At 37.7% G+C, this 25,798-nt stretch overlaps 1 protein-coding gene across 3 annotated transcripts in view; it reads right to left on the bottom strand.

Annotated features, from left to right (window-relative positions):
- The window catches only part of CMSS1 (cms1 ribosomal small subunit homolog), a 382,394-nt gene that overhangs the window by 165,777 nt on the left and 190,819 nt on the right, over window positions 1-25,798 (bottom strand). For 2 of the 3 annotated variants that reach the window (XM_045851015.1, XM_045851016.1), the window contains one exon: window positions 14,300-14,349. The exons of the other annotated variant lie outside the window; for it this stretch is intronic. The gene's annotated coding sequence lies outside the window, so the exon portion shown is untranslated. The remainder of the gene's footprint in view (window positions 1-14,299; window positions 14,350-25,798) is intronic. 3 annotated transcript variants of the gene reach the window in all.

Here is a 25,798-nt window from a genome sequence, read left to right on the forward strand (position 1 = left end):
CTCTGAGTGAGATGGAAAGCCTTTGAAGGGTTGTGAGCAGAGGAGCACTAAGATATCTCTGACTGTAGGGAGAAAGCATGGAAGAGAGACCAGTTGGGAGGCTACTGCAGTAATCCTGGAGTGAGATGATGGTGGTTTGGGCTACAGTGGTGCAACAGAGATCTGTAAGAAGTGATCAGATTCTGAACATATTTTGAAGGTGGAGGCAACAGGATTTCCAGATGGATTACATGTGGGTTTTGAAAGAAAGAGAGGAGTCAAGGACAACACCAAGTTTTCTGGCTTGAGCAAGGGAAGAAAGGAATTGCCAACATTTAAAATCAGATTTAATTATCCAGACTTCCAACTACTCTGGAAACACTAGGAGATGTGGTCAACTATATATCTACATCATTTAAAGGACAAAAATCAGCTGAGGCTGGGAAGCAGCTGCCCCCTGAAGAGAGGACACTGGCCTTCTGATGCACTGTATGTATTGCTCCCTGGTGTCTTACTCTTGGCCTTCTGCATAAGCAGCTGTTTGTATCTGTTTGACTGCTGCACCTGAGTTTGGGACCCCTACCCAAAGTTCTCTCATAAACTTATTGTCATACAATAGAACATAAACTAGCCCATAACTCTGACTAAAGAAAGGGAAGGTTTGACAAAGTATTTATTTAAAAACAAGGTATTAAAAAGGGCACCTATTGTATAGATTTTTATTTCCATAGTGATTTGACAGCAGCCCTGGACAGAGGTCCATCCTCTGTCTCTCTTCTCAATGAAGAGAGAAGCTCTTTGAAGGAATGACTTTCTGCATATTGTGACTTTGTCAAGTCTAAATCCCACTCACTTGACAGTCTATGTCTGTGGTGCTCTGTAGGGAGATATGGTGCTGGACCATACCAGGTTCAGTAGCAAACCTTACTATACCTGTGATTTCTAAACAAGGGTGCTCAGAGTTCCATGTTGGTGAGGAATATTGGTTCCAGGCTGGTGCTATTACCAACAAGCCTGGTGACTGGTAAATTACTTCTCTTCTCTGGGTTTCTGTTCCTTGTCAACAAACAATGGAGATGGACTACCATAGCGATTCTTAAACTCTACTGTGTGTTTGAATCCCCTGCTCTGGACGGTTATTCAGCTTCACTTACATAAGGGTCCTTGGCTTAAAGTGCTTAGTACCAATATCTCTGTGGGAAACCTGATAATGTTTTCCTACAACAAATGAAAAGAACGTGAACCCAAATATCTTGCTTTGCTTTGTCTATCAGGAAGCTCAGAGCTAAATGCAGTCTTTGGTGACCACAAAACCATTTTACCTAAGGGATTTCAGTACAACATTTTCCCCCTTCCTTCATATTCATTTGAATGGTTTTGATTTTATTTTTAACTGCCCAATTGTAGGTACATTTTCCTTCTTGGCAATATCAAATATTTTATGAAGACAAGTGGAACAGAAGGGAAGCACTGGAAGGACTAAAAAATCCAACTTTATACTAGAAACATCAGTATACATAGTTTGTGAAAGATATTAAATACATATAAACCTTGGAGCTCTGCATTACTCCAAAAACAGCTTTGTCTCAGAGGCCTATGGCTTTTAAAAACTGCCTTTAGATGGACAAAAGCAGCCATGAACAAAATGGGGCTACAGATTGGTGAGAAGGACAAACCCTGCTAGAAAATTTCTTCCATGAAGCCTCTCTGTTTCTTATCTAATTATGATTATTTAGAGACAGAAGTAACAAATTTCATGACCTGGATTAATTCCCAATAATAAAAAAGGGTCAGGTAATTTCCGGAGTTCTAGCCAAGATGGAGGTGTAGGTAGAAATGCTTCACTTCCTCACACAACCAAAAGGATAACAATCAACACAGAAATGATCAACAACCAGAACCACCAGAAAATCAAACTGCATGGAACTCTGACAACCAAGGAGTTAAAGAAACATTCATCTAGACTGGTAGGAGGGGTGGAGACAGGCAGCCAAACAGAGTGTACCCACAGCAAAGCGGCAGACCACACGGGTGAGGTGGGGCTGGCTGACCCAAAAACTAAAGACTTAAAACTTCTAACTGTAAAATCCCATGGGGGTTGTGAAGGCAGGAGAAACTCCCAGTCTCACAGGAGAGTTCATTGGAGAGACCCATGAGGTCCTAGAACACACACGAGCCCACCTGCCTGGGAATCAGCATCCAAAAGGGCACGCACAGTCTGTTCGTGGGTAGCGAGGGAAGTGATGGAAAGTGGGGCTAGCATCGAGCAAGGGAGTGGCATTTTTTCCTCTCTGATCTCTCCCCCACATTCAGTGCAACAAAGGAGCAAAGAGGGTTGCCTCACCATGGCAAATACCTAAGGGTCCACCCCCTTACAACATAACAGGTGTGCAAAGACAAAGAAATATGGCTCAAATGAAATAACAGATCAAAACTCCAGAAAAAGAACTAAGCGACAAGGAAATAGACAACCTGTTAGATGCAGAGTTCCAAATACTGGTAATTGGGATGCTCACAGAAGTGATTAAGTATGGACACAAAATGAAGGAACAAGTGAAGGCTTTGCAAAGTGAAATAAAGAAAATTATACAGGGAACCATCAGTGAAGAGCAATAAACTGGAACTCTAATCAACAACTTGGAACAAAAGGAAGAAATTAACATCTAACCAGAACAGAATGAAACAAGAATTCAAAAAAATGAGGAGAGGCTGAGGGACAACTTTAAATGTTCCAACATCTGAATCATAGGGGTGATAGAAAGAGAAGAGGAACAGCAAGAAATACAAAACTTATTTGGACAAACAATGAGGAAAATTTCCCCAATTTGGCAAAGGAAATAAACTTCCAGGAAGTCCAGGAAGCTCAGAGAGTCCCAAAGAAGTTGGACCCAAGGAAGAATACACCAAGGCACATCATAATTATGTTACTCATGATTAAGGATAAAGAGAGAATCTTAAAAGCAGCAATAGGAAAGGAGAGAGTTACCTACAAAGGAGTGCCCATAAGACTATCAGCAGATTTTTCAAAAGAAATCTTACAGGCAAAAAGGAGCTGGAAAGAAGTATTCCAAGTATGAAAGGGAAGGTCCTACATCCAAGACTGCTCTATCCAGCAAAGCTTTCATTTAGAATGAAAGGACAAATAAAATGCTTCCCAGATAAGGTCAAGTTAAAGGAGTTCATCAACACGAAACCCTTATTATATGGAATGTTAAAGAGACTTATTTAAGAAAAAGATAAAAAATATGAACAGTAAAATGACAACAAACTCACAACTATCAACAACTGAACATAAAAAACAAAAACAAAAACAAACTAAGCAAACAACTAGAACAGGAACAGAATCACAGAAATGGAGATCTCATGGAGGGTTATCAGCAGGGAGGGATGGGGGGGAAGGTACAGGGAATAAGAAGCATAATTGGTAGGCATAAAATAGACAGTGAGAGATTAAGAATAGCATAGGAAATAGAGAAGCCAAAGAATTTATATGTATAACCCATGAACATGAACTAAGTGGTGGGGGTGAGGGAATGCTGGAGGGTGGGGCGTGCAGGGCAGAGGAAGGATAAAGGGGACAGAAACATTGGGACAACTGTAATAGTATAATCAATAAACTATACTTAATTTCTAAGTAAAATATTTAAAAATAAGAAAAATAAAGAAGGATCAGTTTTGATATGAAGAAGAATTAAAAGAAAAATGTATGTTTATCAGTAACACAAAAACTATGGGAAAAGGAAATATTAAGACAGATATTTTGTGGTAATAAATCAAAGTTCTGTTTGTAAACCTGTATTCAGCCAAAAGCCAGACAAATACAAAAAAGGGCCAGCATATCAGTTCTTTTCTGGTCCCATGGGAAAATCCTGGCTTGGAAGGCAGAACACCAGCTTGACGACCAACTAGTTACACAATCTGGGGAAATTCCTGCAACCACCAGGTTACATCTGTGAAATGAAGAGACTGTGGAGCATGAGATACAGGAGTTCTCATAACTGAGCTCCATTTACCCACTTTTATCCCTTTGTTTAAATCAGAACTGAGCCCACACATACTGAATGCTGGAGGCTGGAAGACAATTCTCTAGTACATCCCATGCACTTCTTCCAACTATTTAAAGAGTTGTGTTTGGTTCCAAACCTGTTAATGCCTGTTGGACTTGTTATTACAATTACATAATTTAATCACATATTATGTGAACTAATGAAATATGACAGTGAAAGGCAAGAATTGTTTTCTATGCAAAGCACATGGAATAGTTTGAGAATACCTGATAAAGGCAAATCTTAAAATAGAATTGTCTAATGAAAAAGAAATTGTATAAAATCCAGAAGGATACCTTCTAAAGTATGTTCTACTGTAACAAAACTGAAATGGGAAGGCATAGAAAATGTAATCACTAAGGTATAATTAATGCAAGAAAAATGTTAGGAAATTACAATCAGCAGACCTAGAATCAAAGAAAAGGCCTTGGCCCTACATCAAGGCTCCACTGGAATGGCAGAAGGAACAAGCACCATGGTGAAATGTTACAGAAGTCCATGCTCTTATTGAAAACCAGGTGAAAAAGGCAACGATGACACTGGAACGGTTTTCCAGGAAGTGGCTAGGGAGGGAGAGCAAACGTGGAGGACGAGTTCAGGGTTGTAACAGGAAAGGGCAGACAGACCCACAGATACGGTATTTGACAGTGTGGCATGTCCTTGCTCGTTCGTCAGTTAGAGAGAGAATGAATCCACTCTGCAGAGGATCCTAGGCTGGTCTTTACTAAGTTCCCAAGATTTCTTACCTACTATAGTTAGTAGTTACACTCTGCCCCTGTCTCCTCAGTTTTTAAAATACACATTTGATAAACTACTTAATGAGTAATAACATACTTGGAATATACCTGGGCAATGGGCACTGAGAAGGAGAATGCAGGATACTTTGGTTTCGTGAGAGTAAGACATGCAGAGCGTGAGTAGTCCTAGGTAGAAATAATAGTTTTCAACAGCAAGACCAGGCCTGTAATTTTCTGCAACATACCATGACATCATGGTTTATTTGAGGCCAACTCTATAAATCAAGCTTTACCTAATTAGAGATTCTTCTGCAGATTTACATTATTAGAGCAAATAATTAAAACTGCTTAGGCAATAATACAAGCCAGATCTGTTTACAAAAATGTTCTTTTTTCCCCTCTGAACTCTTTTAGTCTCACTACCATTTACAGATCTTTCACATTTAGTAAATTATAGACTCAGAACATTTCTTTTAGTCTGACTTCACTTTCAAGGAATTCTTCAATTAACTTTACGTTGCTTTAAGCTGTTCGTCCAACGAGAAAACAATCTGGTTTCTGACTCCTTTGCTTGCCAATGGCTGCCATCCATGTTTGACTTTCAGACACACTGTCTCTTGAGAGCCAGGCTCTGTTTGTGTAAAACCAGCCAGTTGTCATAGCATTTTGACAAGCACTATAGAAAAACAAGGAACAATACTCCGTGGTGGCTAAACTGGAAGAATTACCACTGCAAGGGTGACTGCACTAGGGACACACATGTCATCCACACCCAACCTCTTGGCCTGAGCCAGAAAGTAACACGTACTCCACTTTCATCCATGACCTTTCCATTTTCAGGTGCCATCTCTTTACCACCAATTCTTTTCCTTTCCCCTCCCCTCTCTTTCCAAAATGGTTAAAACACCTGAAATTCATGGAAAGGTGTGGTTACTCTAACAATAGGCAAAAATGCCGGTAGAAATCTAGGAAGCAAGAGATTGTACTACGTTTGCAAGATCTAGTGTTAAGATCTTCAGCCAAACAGTGTAATAAAAAAGTGTGAGTTTGGAGGTGGGGACCTCAGTCTGAAACTTTGAATTTTCTCAGACTCTGGTGTAGCTTCTCAATTCTCTTTGCCTCTTAAGGCTCCTCACTGATGTTGCAAAACAAATGCAAATAACAACTGGGTAGAAAAAATAACCACAAGAACAAATGATAGAATGGTGATCACTGAAGAAAAATATCCTTAGATTTTCTACCTATTACACCTGAGGCAGGCTGAATGGAATCTCACTTTCCTTTCCCCTGTGCTTGGCCAGTTTCTGGGTGTCCCTTACCTATGTCAGTCCTATGGAAGCACCTGTGAAGCCAACAGAATAGTACACTGAGAGTGATGTTTTGAAGGCCTCTTAAATACTCAAGCTCAATGTAAAATGCACGTGCAATTTTTTCCAAAATCATGCTCAATGCTGTTCCTGAATGGGATGTGCAATTGTCGAAACTGCAGGCCTTTCCAAAGCAATGGTTGTCAACACTCTGGCACATCCAAGCCATAACAAGTGTGCAGGCAAAGCAGGAAGAGCTAGAAAGGCCAGGTAAAACCCATGGGCTGGTAGGGACTTGGCACTGGTTCAACATGGGCTAGCACAGGCGGGACGGCCACTGGAAGGTCTGCCATTTTCTTCAAAAGAGGATTGTGCTTTGACTCTCCTCTTAATGCTACTGCTACTGACTGTATCTGAATCAAAAGGTCTATAGGATTCCTGAGAGACCCAAAGTTATTCTACTAATACCACTCTTTTTCCCTAGCCTTCCCTCTCAATTCTTATTTAAAATTCCTAAGCAAATTTTATTGTATATTTTGTTTCCAAGTTACTGCAAATGCTTTGTGAAAAAAGAAGATGAGCGTAACTAGGTCTGTCTCCTGTCCCCTCTTTCACTAGCGCATACACATGAACATCTGCGAGCTGAAAGCTAGTATCCAAGCTATTCTTTCTCCATTAAAAAGATCAGAGTTTCATAAAATATTAGATATTCTTTTTCTTTAAACAGCAAGAATTAGATATTCTTTCTTTAAAAGGAATGATATTGTCTTCCATTCTTTCTGAGATATTCTCTTTCTGTATATTCTGAGATTTTAAAAATATGAGTGACTAAGAAACCTGATATAAAATTCACTAATTTGTTAAAAGCATTGCTTTATGGAGAACCAGTACTTTTCTAAAATTGAGTTCTAAAATATTCTCTCCAATGAAGCATTTCTGAAATTCTGGGAAGGGTTCATTTTCTCCTGAAGCTTCTTACCTAATCCTATGCACCAGTAGCTTATTTCTGGAAGTGATGGTGCTAAAGATGCATAATTTGGAAGGAAACAATAAACCAAGAAGGATATATTTGAGGGCACAAAAACTTAGTCTCACTTTCTTAGCAATTCCAAAGGAGAATGAACTTATTATATAGAAGGACAGTTTGAGAGAGTGTCACCAGAAATTCAAGTACTGTGACCAGTTTTGTTTAGTGCCTAGAACAGCAGTGACATAGGGATAACTGTTCTCCAATTTTTCTCGGTGAGATCAGTAACCTGGGGAATTCTGCATGGGGATGTGAGGTCTAGGCAATCAATAGGCCTAAAAAAGTAGAACACCCTAATACAAAGAAAATTCAAAATTATTCATTACCTTCTAATTTATCTCTTAGAAAATAGCAACATATATACTGACTTGGTAAATTTTAAAATAAATCTTTAAAATAAGCACTAAAAAAACTTTTAAGAGCATTTGAAAAAATGTTATTCATTATTCATTTTTAATCTTATTTTTTTTGAGGGTATGGTAAAAACAGGGTGAAAGAGAGGCCACCTTCCTGGCAATTATATTTTTATGTCTTTTAGGTCTTGGCAAAAGATACCCCATCTTGCAGCTCTCGAAAAAAAAAAAAATGACCAAAACAATTCTGGGTCTCACTATCTCAGGCCTTCAAAATACCCAGAAGCTTAAGGAATCAACTTGGTTTCTGTGTAGATGGTATCTGCCTTCTTTTGGAAGCTCAGTGATTACAGAGGAAATATTTTGGCTTTCTAATGTAAACTTGTACAGATTTTGAACTTAAGAAACTTATAGCTTCCCATTGTAAACTTGTCCTCTACTAAGAAATCACAGGATCAGGCCATAGTGAGATAATCCACCTTTCAGAAAATCAGCAAAAGGTTTATTTGCAAAATAGCTAAATGAATAGCAAAAATTAGATAAAATAGAAAAAGTGTGTCAGAGCAAAAAATGAAGATACAAAGATTTTAAAAGGCTGCATGGAGAAATGAAGACATTAAATGCCACATAATTTTAGAAAATAAAATTACATGGTACATGATAGGCCAGCAAACTTCTCGATTATAGTAAGACTTTCCAAGGAATAAAACTTGTATGCCTACTGCCCAGGGTGATTATTCAATCAGAGATATTACTCAGAAATAAAATTGCACTTAACATGTAGAGGTTTCAGGCCAGTTTCCTTGTGCCACACTCTCCCTGCCCTCAATCTCGCACTAGCCACTTCCTCTAATTGAAGGAAAAAAAGAAAAAAAGAACAACTGTAGCTTTCTGGAATTCTCTCCCATAAATTCCAAGTGAATAAAAAAAATCAAATGAAAATAAGCCATAAAGCCTGATGAAAATATGATGAAAATTCTCTCACTCCTTAATGTTGTGATAACAGCTTGAAAGGAAGATTATAGTCCTACAGAATGTGAATCACACTTTTATACAAACACAAATCGCACTCTGATACAAACAAACATGGGCTTACATTTATATGGTTTAAAAAGGGAAGACTTAAGGTAGAAAAGGAATGGAAAGATAATAGCTGTACTCAAGAAGTCTAGAAATAATTTTAGAGGAAAAAAAAAGGATCTGCTACACTGTTTAACTAGACCAAAGTACCACAATTTAATTTTAAATGGCAGATAACCCAAGATTCTCACTTTTCTTAACTGATTTAAAACAAATCTCAGTATACATTGCTTATTATAGTGCTTTTTGCTTATTCTCATTCAGTAATATGGGTGCCAGGTAGACCTGGACGTGTAAATACAGCAGAGGGTTAAAGAGGTAAAAAGATGTTGAAGGATGTGATGAGCTAGTTAACAGGGACTAATGAAGAGAGAGGTAATTGCAGAACAGGTATGATCAACATGGTCACTGGGAGGTGCTAAAAACCTCACCTAGCTTTACTGCTCCAATCTGTACCACAGCCTTAGAAACCTTTCCTGACCTAACACGTCAGTCCTTTCAGCTCTGTACAATGTACACGTGTGGCTGGCCTTCACTCCAGCACTCAACTCACTTTTAGCTTAACGGGTATCACAGTCATATAATTTAACAAATATTTTGTAAATATTGATTTTTAGTGATAGCCGTTCTCAAGATACATCAATTTGACAAAGGAGAATATAAAAATGAGCCTGGTATAGAAGCTTTTATTAAGAGTTCTATGGCGTGTGTGTATATGTAATATGACAAAATGTAAATTTATATATATGTATGTATATATTCACAAACTGTGAATTTGAAAAACTAGTAAGAATGGTTTTAAAGGTCTCCATTATAGTTCAAAATTAATCCAAGTTTCATGCAAATATGAAATGGCTCATAAGAAAGTTTTGACTATAATTAGATGAAAATATGCTGATTAATATTTTAGACACAACTAATTCTCACTAGGTCATAAGATAACACAGATTGAGGTGATATAAACTGAATCTGTTCCTAGAAGCATTACTAAGGGAAGGGATTGAGGACATGTCTGCTCCATAAATTTATAGCAATTTTTCATATATTTAAAATGTTTGAACAATTTCAGAGTTTCAAGAAATGAGGAAAAGAAGGACTCTTGAGCAGCCAAAATCTACAAATTTCATGGACTTTACACATGAAAGAACTTCCTTATGTGGTTTTATTTGCATGTTCATATGGTTGGTCATTTTAGTTTCATACTTATAGAGGAATAACAGCATCACATTAGAAGGTGAGCTCCAGCGAGGCACCTTCCCAGGTGTCCCTCAGTCTTCACAGCAAGGAACTCAGAAATGCTATAAAAAGTTGACCTGACAGCCCCAAAGCACAGCACTCAGCAGCTGTCTAGTGGTGGTAAACAGACTTCAGTAAACGAAAGAGCCTGGCAGCATCATCACGCACAGGAGGTGTAGAACAAGCACTTGCTGAATGAAATGCAAAGTGAACTAGACCTGGTCATCGAAAAAGTTTAAATTATGGTCAGCATATATGTTCTTTTAAAGCGACTTAGTGGAAATATTTTAGAAACATTTTCATCTAAACCAGTTAAAACAATATATACTTTTGAAGTTTTGGAGTTTATGGTAGTGTTGGGGGAAGTTCCTCTAAGAATTAAGAAAATTTTATTATCTAAAATCACCATTCAAAGATTCTAGAGAGTGGAAGTTTTTCTATAGTGCAAATATCTTCATAACTTATTTTTTCTGAGTGCAGTATTTAAACTTTTAAACTTAATAATCCATGGTAAAAACATGATAGAAACAATAGCAATTTTTGTATATAAAGTGCAAAAGAAAAGTTCTTCCAATACAGATTTTAACTCCATTTACTATATACAGAAAACACCTTCTTAGGTAATCATTTTTCACTGTTACAGAATCAAAATAAAAATAGAATGAGTGAATTATAAGCTTCTAAATGTATCAATACTATTCTTAGTTTTCTTCCAAGTATATTCCCAATTAAATTAATTCAAAGTTCAATTTGTCTTTGTATATAAATATTATAGACAATTATTTGTAAATATTTTATAAAATTTATCATATTTTCACCGTGACTCTTCAAGAATATTGATGGCTATTTTTCTTAAATTTACTTGGCTTTTGTTAGTACATGCCACAGGACTGGTGTTGCATAGAACACACTTTGGGAAACACTGCTGGACATCATGGCATCCTTCTTGTTCTAGTATTTGAGGTCTAGAACACAGGGAAAATCTATGCTTTCAGTTTTATGACTCACAAATCGTTATGATTTATGTTACTTGTTGAATCTCATTCCAGGATGCCCACACAATAGACATTTAATGTGTATTTACTGAAACAAACAGTATTTGAAAAAGTATCAAATTAGCTCTCATATTGGTTTTTCCTGATCACTGATGCTACTGTTTTCCATAATATAAAACACAGGGATAGAAGGTGCAAAGTGGACTTCAAGATCAAAACAGGGAATAAGATCAGAAAAAGGTTACCAATCAAACCTAGAGTGGTTAGAAAGTGGCTGATGTATTAAAAATGAGTACAGGTGGCACTTCTTAATCTAATGAAGGTGATCTGTGGGATATATTTGGAGGAAAAATAAACATACTTGAAAAATCAGATAATGACTGGCCTGCAGTAATGGAACTCTCACAGATTAAAAAAATACACAAACTGGGTTATAAAACCTTGTTTGTTTATCTAGCACTACTCAAAGGGAGGTATGGTCTGAATTTGAAACAGAAACCTTAGAATAAAAAGGGAAATTATAGGCCTGTTTTAATGTATTCCCTTTATTCTCATGTCATATTCAAACAATTTCTGAGTTGTAATTATCTTAAGTAGGTATATTCACTATCAGGGAGAATACATAAGCAACTAGAATATAAGCAACTCTAGCTCTTCTATCAGGTATAAGAGGTCATCCACTTCAAATTAATAGGATTGCCCCGGTATGTGTGAATTAGAGTAGCATGCATAATATATTTAAAAAAACCCTATTTTTGAGCACTTTTTAATATATACATCTCCTCTCATTTCTCATAACTCTCATACGTGGTGGAGATTATTTGACATTTGATGTCTCTCCTCATTGATCAGATACTCAGTGAGTGCCTACTGTGTACCTGGCAGTGTGGCAAGAGTTCCAAGTACAAAAGTAAGCAAAAGCACACAGTCCCTAACTGGAGCTTTCAGCCCAGTGAGGGCAAACTGATGAGGGAAGCTGAGGCATACAGAATTTAAGAGCCAGTGTCTCTTTTGTAATGTCAGTCACAGCTGTAGCAACTTTTACTTCAATAATCTCAGCACTCAGTTTCCAGAGTCATCAGAATTCCAGAAGCAATGAACTTGAGATTGAAAATATTTAAAAATACTGTTCAACTGTTTAGAAGAAGCTTATTTTAGAACAGAAACAAAAAATTTGGTCATTCTATTTTCTATTAAATTTAATTTCAAGCAGTTTCTGCATATTTTATCTAATACAATGTATTATTGTCCTTGAAATGAGATGGCTATCAGAATATGCTTAGTATCCAGAAATTAATCCATTACTGGTGACTTAGATTTTTTTTTTAAAGATTTTATTTATTTATTTTTAGAGAGGGAAGGGAGGGAGATAGAGAGAGAGAGAGAAACATCAATGTGTGGTTGCTGGGGGTCATGGTCTGCAACCCAGGCATGTACCCTGACTGGGAATCGAACCTGCAACACTTTGGTTTGCAGTTCGCGCTCAATCCACTGAGCTACGCCAGCCAGGGCATTGGTGACTTAGTTTTGATATCAATTCATTTTATAATTGAGGAACCCACATGTCTCTGCCTTTTCTGATGGGAGCTTAGCTGAATTGCATGAAATACTTAATTTGGCACAGGATGGGGTGGGGGGATCTGAATACCTCCCTAACGTCTCCCAGTCCTCACAGTATTAGGAAGAATTTTTATCCCAGGTGATCTTGCCTTTTACTAGATGGTATGTATTCTTCCAAGGGCTCCTCATTTTCTCCAAGTTCTAAGATACTATACTAGAATGCTGGAGTTTTCTCTGGATAAACAATTTGTCAGGAAATACAAAGAATATTTTGTTTGGCTTTGGACTTTTAATGACATTAATAAGAAAATTAGAGAGAGTCTCAGGGAAGAAAAAGGAATAACAGCATTTGAATTAATTTGTTTTTATACAACTCATAATTAGCAGACTTCATGAGTAGTTGACAAGATAGTCATTCTACCAATATCCTTTCTAGTGTAAAGATATAAAAGGACCAGAAAGAATTTTTAGGTATTTTATCCTTTGGGAACATAAAAGACAGAGGAAGGTGTTAACAATATAATTAAAGTATAGACTCAACCAACACTTTATTTCTAAATTGTTTTTGAATATTTTGAGTTAAAGGATACCATTTAAGCCTTTCTTGCCACCTACTGCTCCCCTCACAAAGATATTCAAAAGAAATCTAAAACAGGTATATGACTGTTGATATGGGAATTATCAATATGAAAAATCATCCATAAAATATTATATATATGTCAAACACAAGGCAACTGTGACTAAAATGGGAAGTTATCTTTTTTAAAGTTTCTAATATTAAAATATTAAAACTCAAAAAGTCTAGTAGGAAGTTTGCTTCAACCACCACATTTTAAAAATAAAATGTTAATGTCATCCCCTCACTGTTTCATCCATTGTACAAGGACTGTGACTCTTCTCAATCAGCAACAATAAATGCCAATGTTTCATGGACTCAATAGGATTTATAACTACTAATTACCAAGTATTTCGTTTGAAAAATTAAAACTGGTGAAGGCAAAGAGAAAACGTAATAGTAGAATTGAAGAATATGGCACCCAGCTGATTCTCTGAGTATTTCATCTTTTTATAAGGTTAATCTCTAAAATAAAACCTACAAAAGATTCCTAGTCAAAAACACTGGGAAAGGCGTGATGTCAGGAGTAGGATTTTTAGGTTGTGGTTGCTCATTACTCAGTAGATTATACATGCCTAGTTCTATAGAAAGAGAAACATTCCCCCAAGGGAAAAGAATTGTTAGGATTCATGACTAACCCACCTACCTTTGTGGAAAGTGGGTAAGTGTATATGGTATAAAACCACATACACACATCCTTCTTACTAGTGAAAAGATCCAGAACATCAGGAAGAAGCCATCTGATGTTTCGATGTGTCCCCTTGTTGCTCTCATTATACTCACTCTCGAAGACTTTGATCTTCTATCATTATGGACCATAGCACTGGTACCATCTGTGTGCCATGAAATCCTGGTTTTATACTTCTAAAAGTATGTATTTTGTTTCTTCTATTCAATAACTGTGTTTTAAAATAAACAAATATCTGAAGACTCAAAACTATGATTCAGAAGAAAAGCTCTTTGATAATATAAAATGTTTTTCCCAAGAGGTAGAGCAACATTTTGAGGAATGCCAGATTTTCACCAAGAACAAATGGAAAGCCACTCTTTTAAACTTGGTGAAGGCTCTACAGTAAGCCCATTTTTCTAAATATATTTAAATATAATAACTTTTTATAATTTCCATTTTCTAAAAGCCAAATTTGATGGAAATAGCTATAAAGAGGTAGGTTTCTTTCCACAGCATTTGTTTGACTTATAAATATATTTAGTTCTATGCCTTTTTACTTGTTTCCCAGCCACCCCAGCTCCCTTTGCCTTCCATACAGAGTGTACTACAGAGGTCAAAAGTGTGGGAAAATACAGACTGAGAAATCACAAAAATGAAAGTTTACATCATTTGACAAAAATAGTAATACATTACCAAATGGAAAATTCCGTTAAACGAAATGTTATTCTGATCCGATGACTTACCTGAAAACAAGAGAGAATAAAGTGAAAACTGGTATCATAATCAAACCCTAGGTATACTAGATTCCGTAAGAGATGGCAGGTATACTGACTATCCAAAACAAACAGAAACTATACCAGGCTAGGAAACACCAATTCCTTTAGAAACGGTAATTAACCTTAGAAAGGAAATGGCAAACAGAGAACAAAAGCAAAGGGGAAAGGAAGTGGTATTTGCTTTCAAATCACTTGACTCTCACATACATTTTAAGAGGCCAATTTTCAAAATGTGGGCACATATGCATTAAAAGCCATAGCTAAACTGTGGCAGTATATGTATGCCACATTCCCTCCCAATACCTTTGGTTACTGTCTTAAAGAGAGACTGTGAAAGCTGCAAACTTTCAAATATCCTCACCTCATATGACTCAAGAAAAAGGTGCCACTGTATCAAGTGCTACTGCAATTTCCTCTGTTGATTTTCTTTCCACCTTAACACTTAGATGTTTTGGCTGTTTCCTTTTTTTATTTTTCAAAGTGAACACTGATGTTCATGAAAGGTGCCAGATTAACAACCTGAGGATATTAAGAGCTTGCTCTATCAAGAAAAAAGGCTCAGTGTAGTGGAGGTGATGAAAGTTTCCCCTATACTGTGTTCGCCTATGTACCTTAGCTCTGACCCACAGTCACCCCAGCTCTCCAGTTTTCATGGTCCATTAATGCCTTTGACTGCTTAGGTTGCTAACAGGGGCAGGAAATCTTGTTCTTGCTTTTAATGCTACCATTATTATTACCATTACTGTGAGCTCTAACTTGCTCAGAGAAATTACATGGAAATTTACATTAGCTATCATTTTGTTTCAGTACAATACAACAGGAAAATAAACAGAACTGAAGATGAATGTTATGTTCTTAAGTAATATTGCAGGTTTGGTTAAAATCCATTAATTTGTTTAAAACAGGAGGCAAAGACTTGAATGGGCAAGCTGAATTCTCATTCAGGGACATTCTAGTATTTAATGGTCATAGATCTTTTATTTTTCCTTTTGAGCTTACCATGAACCAGTCAATTTTATTATTAATTAGCAAGTATGACAAAGTTTGGTGGATATTGAGGCTAAAATTATCATTATATGAGATCTGAAAATCACTATCAGCCACATTGAGAAAAACAGCTCTATCTTATATTTGTAGGTATACAGGTTTCCAAATTGTCTGTTTTGCAATTATTATTCATTAAATAATCTCTCCTAGACCCAGAAATCTGTGAAATCATTTTGCTTCAACTAGTCAGATACTAACAACTACCTACTGTTGGCATTCCTGCACTGTGTACTTCTTCATGCAAAATATAAGGGTCGAAACAAGACAATAATCCTTTTCCTATTTAGAGCATATAACAAAAAAGAAAGCAAAGCTAGCAAACACATGTAAAATATTAATAGAACAATGAAACATAATACTGAATGCTCCTGACTAACAGACCAATAATTACTTAGTAATTATTTGGAAAGATCACAGAATTAATCCCACAGTTGTTCCTTGTCTTTGCCATTGTACTTCATCTTGTCAAAGACCAAATTCTCTGTAGCTAGATTTCCATTGTGACACGGCTTGTACTTCCTGTAATGTCTAATCTCTAGAAGTGCTCGAGAATGAGAATTGCAGGGTACCAATGACTACAGCAAACACATGGTAACAATTAGATGAAGGGTGCCCTGGCTGCATCTCATATGGAAATCTTGGAAAATTTTAGCTTAGAAACTTTGGCCGCTTTTTCCCTTTGCCATGCACAGCCTTTATCAAGTGAGTCCTTATGGTATTAAAACATATGGCACTGGCTCAAGTCTATGCTATTGCTGGCAGGGAACTAATTGGGAAGGAGGGGTGGAGTAGTCACCTTTATCAGGAAAACTTTAACTTTATGGAAAGGCTCCTTCCTCCCCACTGCTTTAAGCAGCTTTACTGAAAGACTAAAACCCAGATGTGAGAAAAGAGGTTATCTCCAAGGGCAGCGGCGATTTATTGTAATTATGATAATATAAGGATCAGTAGGGTGGAAAATATTATGACAACTTGGTAGATGAGAAGGGCAACACCCTATATATAGATCTCACGGTAAGGTTGTGCTGGGGAAACCAACTCTGATCCTAACCCCAAGGGAGGCCTGAGTTTCCCAAACTGCAAGAAAATTAGCATGTACCTACTTAGAAAACTAATAACCCCATGGTCTGTAATAACCAGTGGGAGGCCATGATAATCTGCTCACCAAGAGATACCAACAGACATCTGCCCCAACTCCCTCAGCAGCCAGCTCTTGCCAATTCCCTGTTGCCACCAGATCACTAATGTATCTTTCCCAATGATTCCTATCAGTCCCATATTATAATTAATTACAGTGGTACTGAAAGCAACAAGGCCTATTTTGCTTATACAACACTCTCCCATTAGTGAAGTGTTTGTTTAACTTAAAGCACTTTGGAGGTTGGCCTTAATTGCATCCAGAACAAAGTCTCTTTCCTTGCCAGTTCTAGGCCTCCCTCTGCCTCTGTTCTTCACTGTATAATGTATTGCTTATAGTTTACCCTGACTGGACTTTTGCATCCTTCATGATTTGGTTTCTTTTACTGCCCCATCTTTGTGTGGTGGGAGATGTACAAGTATGAATTTTTAGAATTTGATATTTCATACAAAAATGAATCAGTGAACATGAAAACATCCGTTTTATGAACGTGTCACTAAGGCTCTAGTACACATGGTTTTCTAGTTACATAAAAATTTTAGGGAAGAAGATATGTTGATTTCAATAAATAAAAGATAAAAACACTGAACCTGAAAGACTCAAATCCTCGACTCTCATGCTCATGAAGAGAAAACAGGAAAAATAATAAAGGCCTGTAGAACAGGTGATTTTTTCTTTTTCTTCCCATTTCAAACACCTGTCAATAGGCTAGTGAATGCCAAGGACACAATAATCAGCAAGTCAGAAAAAATTAGAAGCCAGGAGATGGGGTAAGCCTCATACAAAACAAATACCAGCTAAATAAAACACTAAGAAAGTCAGTAATACTGAAAGAGTTATGAAGATGAATATGGTCAGATTTTGGACAAAGAGTACATAAAATGAGACCATTCTAAAATACTTGAAAAGCCAAAAAAACTTTTTTTAAATCCCTGACAATGCATATTAATAATAGCTCACTTTTAGGAGCTTGCAGTGGTTTAGTAATCAAACAACTCAAGACAACGCATCATGGTTCTGCCTATCAAGAGTGCTTGCTTTGGCAGACATGCCGCAATTAATTTGGTTATCTGATTTAAAACAGTGCCAGAAACATTTGCTCTTAGTATGAGTTTCTTAACCTAAGTAGCAAATTCTAGAAGTCACTATGCTTAGGGCTGAGTACATCCCAAATTGGGATTTTCTTACGGGAAGAGAAGATGTAAGATAAACAAGCTGGATTCTTATCATTCCAAAGCTGAGTTTTAAATATAAAATAAAAAGAGGAAATCTAAAACTTCTGGGATTTAAATGATGGCTTCAATGACTATATAGAAGAATTTTTTTAAAGGAGCCATTACAGATGAAAATTGCAGATAATAATTTGATGAAAAGAGGTGAAAGGTGAAACTCCAATTTATCCAGCTGTGGGTAGTAGTGATGATGATTATGGGAAAGGAAGAAAGAAGTGTGTTGGTGAGTGTACTTGAAAGAAGTACATAACAGTTCCTATCATAAAGAAATTTAGAGATTACTTAGGAAAATGACTTACACAAAGTCAACAATTTAAACAACAAAAACAAAATTTAATTAAGAGCCAAAGATCAGATGAGGGCTGGGGAGAGATTAGTTTGAGTTAGCTTCTGAGGGGATCTCAGTTGGGACAGCTGAAGTGGACCAGTCTCTCTTACTGCCCCTACCCCACAGTTTATAATGGCAATAAACGGTTTTACCCAGAGGTCTATGGATAAGGGCTTTCTGGTCTAAGGCTTTAGGTCTTTTCAGAACTCAGAATATTTGCCTACCTCTTTTCTATAAAACTTCAGTTCTATTTTCTATCAAATTGCTCCTCTTTTCTGCTAATCTCCATTCTAGTTGGGATGTATAAGGGCTGAGTAGCAGTAGTGGATATGGGAATAAATGAGACACAGCTGGCCTGTGACAAAAGGACTGTGAGTAGGAAGCAGCTGCATTTTGGAAGCAAGCAGAAGAAAGGATCTGGATCTTCAAAGCCAAGGAAAGCTTTCCCCTGTGTTCTCCCCTCCTTTTACCCCTTCATGGGAAATAATAGAAATTTCACAAAACACACAGACTTTCTGCATTCATAAAAGTTTCTTTTCCTCATACCCGAGTGTTTATTTTATTTACTACTAACTGCTAACATTTTGCATGTATCTTGCATTTAAACTTTTCTCCTAAGAGTTTCATATGGATTTATAAATTTTCATTAAAGCAAATCAGCCTGGCCATATTATATATTAATAAAGTTTAACTTTAGAATAAGAATTCGGTTTGTAAAAGAGGTTACTTTTCTAGAATTTGGCTTATTACAGACCAAACACATTTCCTAGACTAGTGGTTCTTAAATTATAGGCTTCATAAGGCTTCTCAGGGGTGCTTTTAATATGCATATTCTTGAGCCACATCTGATCGTGGATTTCTATTTAGTTGGCCTAGAGAGGGGCTCAAGAATCTACGCTTTTAAAATCTATCTATCTATCTATCTATCTATCTATCTATCTATCTATCTATCTATCTATAGAGGGGGGAGGGAAGGGAGGAAGAGAGGGAAAGAAACTTCAGTGCAAGAGAGGAAGATCAACTGACTGCCCCTTGCATGCTTCCCCAATCAGGGACTGAACCCACGACTTAGGCATGTGCCTTGACTGGGAATCTAAGTGGCAACCCTTTGCTTCACAGCTCAACATCCAGCCAACTGAGCCACACTAGTCAGGGCATGGAATCTACATTTTAAATAAGCACCCAAAGGGATTCTTTTACACATACGTCAGGCATACAGGGGTCCCACTGTAGGAACCTGTCTGAATCTCAGTGCCCTAGGCTCCAAGCTTCAACTTCTCCAAAGCAGCCTGGTTCGTGGTGACAGGAGTCAAGAAGTCTCCTACAGTTCACACTGAGTCAAAAATACGAAGTGAGTAAAAAAATACGAAGTGAGCAATCTGAGAGAAAGAAAATGATCACTAACAGGATTTGACTTTTAAGAATGCAAAGTGTTATTAGCTACACAAATACAGGAAAGGGAGGTGCCCTTTAACTCTGTTTCCTTGAATATGATGAGGTTTGATATTATGAATGAGTTGGTTTTTCTATTTATGAGAGTTGAACTTGTACTGGCCTTCCACTTACTTATACTAACTTCTGGCACTCTCTATTCCAACCCGATGACATCCTTGGAGAGCCAGCCTTCGTTTCCCAAATTGCAAGCAAATTACCTAACTACTTAGAAAAGTAATAACTGCATGAAATCCACTATGTTATGGGTGTGAGGCTACAAGAAGCTGCTTGTCAATAGGCACCAATGATTCTCCTGCCTCTACTCCCCCAGAGGCTGGACCTTCCCACTAGAACCATAGAGGGAATCTCAGTAGCCGGAATTCTTCTTGATGACACCATTTGCTTCTGCTTTTAACCTCCAAATTCTACCGTTTAGGTACTACCATCACCCAGCCCTGGTTTCCAGACCTCAATTCCCAGCCCTGTGCCCTCTCTTCCTGCTGCCTCTTTCTTGGATTCATGATATCCTCCTGACTACTCCAATCTGGTATTAGATGATGCTTAATATCTTGTATTTTGCTTCTGATCTTATGATGGATCACAACACTCTCTCAAAGGTCAACAGTGGCTAAATTCAATGGGCTTTTCTTAATCCATCCCCCTTCACTACTCTGTTGGGTGATCACACTATTCTTCTGTTGGTTCTCCTCCTTTGGGTTTAATGATAACACAATTCTCTTATGAATACAGTGCACTCATCTCCTTGGTATTAATCCTTCCAACTTGGCACAACAAACAGAAAATGGAAGATATATTTAGCCACCCATATAGACAATGAATTTAGTGTTCATATAATACAAATCCACCATAGAACATATAACATATATGTATATATGTGTATGTATATATGTGTATGTACACACACACACACACACACACAGAGATGAGGCTGGTCTGGAAAAAGTCCAGCCATTGTTAATTTAATGAGAAAGGTTTGCGTGACATTGATGTAACCTCGCAGCCAAGGAGAGTGGACTGGAATGCACATGCATGAACAATGATGACTTCACTGTACTAGTCAGTGGGTGTGGTAGATGCCACTGAGTGATCATGTGTACTGTGTGGCCATCGTATTCACAATGACTGAGCAAGTAGAGCAATGAATCTGAATAAAATGTTGCATTAAGTTTGAGTATTCCTCCACTGAAACTATTAGGATGATTCAGAAGGCCACAGCTATGGGCAACTGGTGATTGGCAGCTTCATTAGACAACATGCCCACTCATGCATCACATCTCATGCATAGTTTTTTTGCAAAATATCAAATCACCCAGGTGACTCAGCCCTGCCTCTACAGCCCAGACTTGGCACCTTGTGACTTGTGGCTTTTCCTAAAACTAAAATCACCTTTGGAAGGGAAGCGATTTCAGATTGTTGATAAGATTCAGGAAAATACAACAGGGCAGCTGATGGCGACTAGGAGAGCTGCGTGAGGTCACAAGGTACCTACTTTGAAGGGAACTGAGGCATCATTGTCCTATGTACAGTGTTTCTTATATCTTGTATCTTCTTCAGTAAATGTCTGTGTTTTTCCTATTACGTGGATGACTACTTTCTAGAGACCACGTGTTTGTGTACATGTCTATTCTCTTGACTCGTAGTATCCCGAGCTTAAACAAAGAACAGAGGCAGAGACTGTTTCAAGTATGAAGACTGTTTCAAGTATCAACTTGAGAGAACTGAGCATTTTTCTCAAAAAAAAAATTCCGTGAGTACCTAAATCAAAGACACTTGTAAAAGTGACAAAAATACTGTACATGGAATCAAGAGACTAGGATTCCAATTCAAATTCTGACATATATTTGCTGAGGGAACTGAGCCAGTGTCCTAACCTCTAAAATGGGTACAAATTGAACTGCTTTGCTTTAAGGTTTATAGGAAGTACATGTGAAAGCATGTACCTAGTCACTGGCACGGTGCAGATTTGTTTGCTGTCAATCTGTGAAACTGAAGCTGAGAGACAAAACAGCCATGTAAGTAAAAAAAAAAAACTATCAGCATCAATACTACAAGGCACATAGTAGGTGCTATGTAAGCATTTACTGAACTAAACTGAGAGAGGCATCAAGCTGATTTGACCAAGTCAGTATGTAATTTGCTTATTCTAACAGTCTTTTATTTTCTCCACATGGTTATTGGTACAAAGTCCTCTTATGGCTTCATAAACATGGCTTAAAACAAAAGTGCTTCTAATCAGATTTGGCAAGAAAGGAGAGAAACATAGGGTGAGGTAAGTGTGAGACTACAGTGCTGAATAACAGGGATGGCAGTGCCTCAGTGCATGAGTCACACAGACACCGAGCAGTACACAGCTAGAGATAATTCGCAGGTAAACGTTGCATGAGCCATTACGTCATCCCTCCCCTGCCCTTTCTTCATCAATCATGTCGCCTGGACTCTGATGCAATCCAGCAAGAATGTCTGATTTGCAGACAGCAGAGAGAGTCTCAGATCACACACATACTCATCAGAGAAAGCAATATAAACCCAAAGCAAAGTTTCTGGTATTTGCTTTGTTTAAATCATGCTTTAGAGGGGAAGTTTTATGGATGGAATGTGTAACTGTAGATTAAGCCTTCTGGTCTAAAGGCCTATGGGACAAGGATTCATCATTCGGACAAGTCACTCCAGGTCTATAGGGCCTTTCCACATCTATACAATTTACTTGATCTTCAAGGTCCCTTTTAGTTCTGCAATTTCACCATTAAAAATTCAGACCAATCACACCTATGCAATGGATATAAATGTTTAGTTATATAAGCCAGACACATAATCAACTTTATTTATTCTCAGCTATATAGATCATTCAAATTTTTGGCTACTTCTATCCTTTTTTTTGAATTATTAGTAGTGTGTAGCTGTGTATGCAGCTTGTGAAAGCAAGGAAAAAAATGGAAGGTAAGAATTGATAGTTCTAGAAAATGTGAACGTTCACACCAAAAATTATAGGGATACTCTAAACCATAGAAGCTTAAAAGCAAATACTTTTTAGGGGCTATAAAGTATTAACACCTATTTTCTGTAGGGGCAATATTTGAACAAGGAGTTGCAAGGTATGAAAAAAAAAGGAGGGGAGGAAAGGGAGAAGAGAGAGGCTAGTCCAACCTCCAAATATTTCATACCTTAAGACAGATGTTGGCACCCTAAATCAAATTCAGGGCCAGTCTGTACAGGATTTACCCAAAAGACAGCAGCTTGTGAGCTCACAAACCACAAGCTCCACAGGAAGGAAACACTTATTAGGGACCGACACAGAGCTAAGAGGAAGTGGTCAGCCTGGCAAGCCTCTCCTGCTATAATGCTTCCCCACCAGTTGTGGCACTACACCTTTCCAAAGCTGGTCAGTGCAAACACTTAGACACCTGTCACTGGAAGATTTGCAGTGGAATCTCTGGAGGGGCATTTCCAACAAATTTGGGATTGGAGGGAAATAGATAAACCCAGTGGAGATGAAAACCAAATGTCTTGTAGTGTTTCCCTCACAGCTGACACTGTGTGGGGTCTCCTACCTTGCATGCTGAGCAGCTGTGGAGGGGAAAAGGTGATTGTACTGCACCTGGAGCAGGGTTCAAAAAGATGCCCAGCCCTTTAACTGTTCAACCAAATGCTTTATGAAGCTTGGCAGCAAAGACAGGGCAGACTGGTCTATATTCAAAGGATCCAACCTACAGGTGTTCTGAAAACTGTGACCACATCTGTAATGAGCACTGTTCCCCTTTGCGAGGGAGGAGAATAGAAAGGGAGAAGATGTGACCTGCCTAACAAGACAGGACCCAGCTAGACGAAACATGTCTTCCCGCTCCTTCCCCACCCCATCACTTACCAATGCTTTGGCAGACTTCCTTCCTATGAGAAGCAATCAGATGTGTACAGTCTACTCTTTCTATTGCTAGAATATAAAACCTCAGAACCACCAACACATGCTCATATGCTCATATACTGGGGCTTGGTCTTGGTTTGTTCTGATTGTTTACTGATAGTATAATTTTTAAAAAAAGATTTTATTTGTTTAGTTTTAGACACAGGGGATGGGATGGAGAAAGAGAGGGAGAGAACCATCAGTGTGTGGTTGCCTCTTGTGTGACACCCACACTGGGGACCTGGCCCACAACCCAGGCATGTGCCCTGACTGGGAATCGAACCAGCGACACTTTGGTTCGCAGACGGGGGCTCAGTCCACTGAATCACACCAGCCAAGGCTGATGGTATAATCTTTTTGATTAACTAGTGTAGGAGTCGGCCAACTTTTTCCCTAAATAATCAGACAGTAAATATTTCAGCTTTTATGGGCTATATGTTCTCTATCACAACTCCTCATCTCTACCATTACAATACAGAAGCAGCTATCTACAATATGTAAATGGATGAGCATAGCTATTTCGAAATAAAACTTCATTTACAAAAAAGGGGGAAGGGTTGGATTTGACAGGCATGGCTTGCTGATCCCTGTGTTTCCAAATAGCTGAACTGTGATCAAGTAAGAAGGTACTACCAAATTTTTCACTGCTTAGACCAATTCAAATCTAATCTTCAATTTTGGGAGTAGAACTAACTTCTAAAATAACTAACCTTCATTAATAATGGGTGTGTTAAGAACCCATTTGTGCTGTGTGTGTGTGTGTATGTGTGTGTGTGTAAAATACAGGGTAATTCAAAAGGAATTGAATACTTTCAAGAATCTATCACTCAGTAACTAGGTTATCTTATAAAAATGTACTTTGTACTAAATCATAAACTTACCCTTACAAGTGTCTTACCGCAGGACAACTTCAGGCTTTAATTACATGTTTATATAAAACACAGTTACTGAGTAACACATTTTGAAAGTGTTCAATTCTATTTTAATCAACTTGTATATTACTTGTGTGCACATTATAAAATACTTTAAATGATAAACACAAAACTATAAACAATGGTTACTCCTGGAGAATGGGGGTTAGAAGTTTCACTTTCAGCAGTATTGTTTGAATTTTTTACAGACATAGATTACTTTGTGAATAAAAAGTTGTTTTATTCTGATTTGTAAAGAAGTGGTAGGGGTACACAATCTTTGCACTGCAGTTTAGTACTATCTCTTGACTTTTATCAAACAGTGAAAGCATTCTGTGATTCTCTTCTAAGTACAGAGTTTCTTGCCTTTAAACTTTCACTCTTTCTTCCAGTCCCTTCTCCCCTCTGCTGATTAGGTCTAGCAGCAGTCACATATTCCTAGATCTACAGCTCACATTCCCTGGACAGTAGATGACAATATGTTATAAAGTTCCAATCTAAAAAGGGGGATAGAGAAGAAACAAGAAAAAATAAACGCACAAATTATTTTCAGATTGTGGTAAATGTTCTGAGCGATGAGGTGATGGGGAAGGCCCTACTGAAAAGGTAACATTTAGGTAGAGGTCTGCAGGATAAGAAGGTGGCAGTCTTTTGAAGTAATATCCAGGCTAAGTATTCTGGTTATGACTCTAAGCCAGAGTTTTCAAATCTGGTTACACATTAAAATCACCTAAGGTACTTTCAAAAATTCTGATGCCTGGGCCCCAATGCAGGCCAGCAATTCTCTGGAGGTGGAGTTGACTGATACTGCTTTTCTTTCTTTCATTTTTCCTTTTCCCTTTTTTTTTTTAAAGCCAGGACTAAGAAATAATGTTCTAGAGTCTAGACACTTTTATATCAGCATGAACAGAAGTCTTCAGAGATTAGAGGGAATTGGACTATGGGTGAAACTGAACTATAAAGTTTTAGAATGGTGTGGGGCTTTTTTTGTTTAATCCAGGAAGATTAAGTGGATGCATTGTTTGATGATGTGATGAAGCCCTGGGAATTCTTCCCTCACCATTGAGTAAGAGACCACAGAAACACACAGATCTTTTAATTGGGACCTTTTGCCTGAGCCTCTGGCAAGCTGTAAAGCAAATGAACCATCAAGGGACAGATTTCTTTGATGTGTTCAGCAAAGGGCTGATTGAAAAAGCTAGGCCCTGAGCTCCTCCTTGAAGGCTAACAGATTCAAAACTTGCTGAACCACAAAGAAAAGTTCCCAAGGCAAGGATTTAGTCTATACAGTGTAAGAATATAAATGTTCTCATATTTATACATCCCCATACATCCAACTCTAAATAAGGTTGGTAATAGGTGGCAAGGGAAGCAAGAATCACTGGAATTTGTCCATAATATTCTAAA

Source organism: Phyllostomus hastatus, unplaced genomic scaffold (assembly GCF_019186645.2).
Source record: "Phyllostomus hastatus isolate PE091 unplaced genomic scaffold, TTU_PhHast_1.1 phas_contig_86, whole genome shotgun sequence".
In the NCBI taxonomy this organism is placed as follows: Eukaryota; Metazoa; Chordata; class Mammalia; order Chiroptera; family Phyllostomidae; genus Phyllostomus; species Phyllostomus hastatus.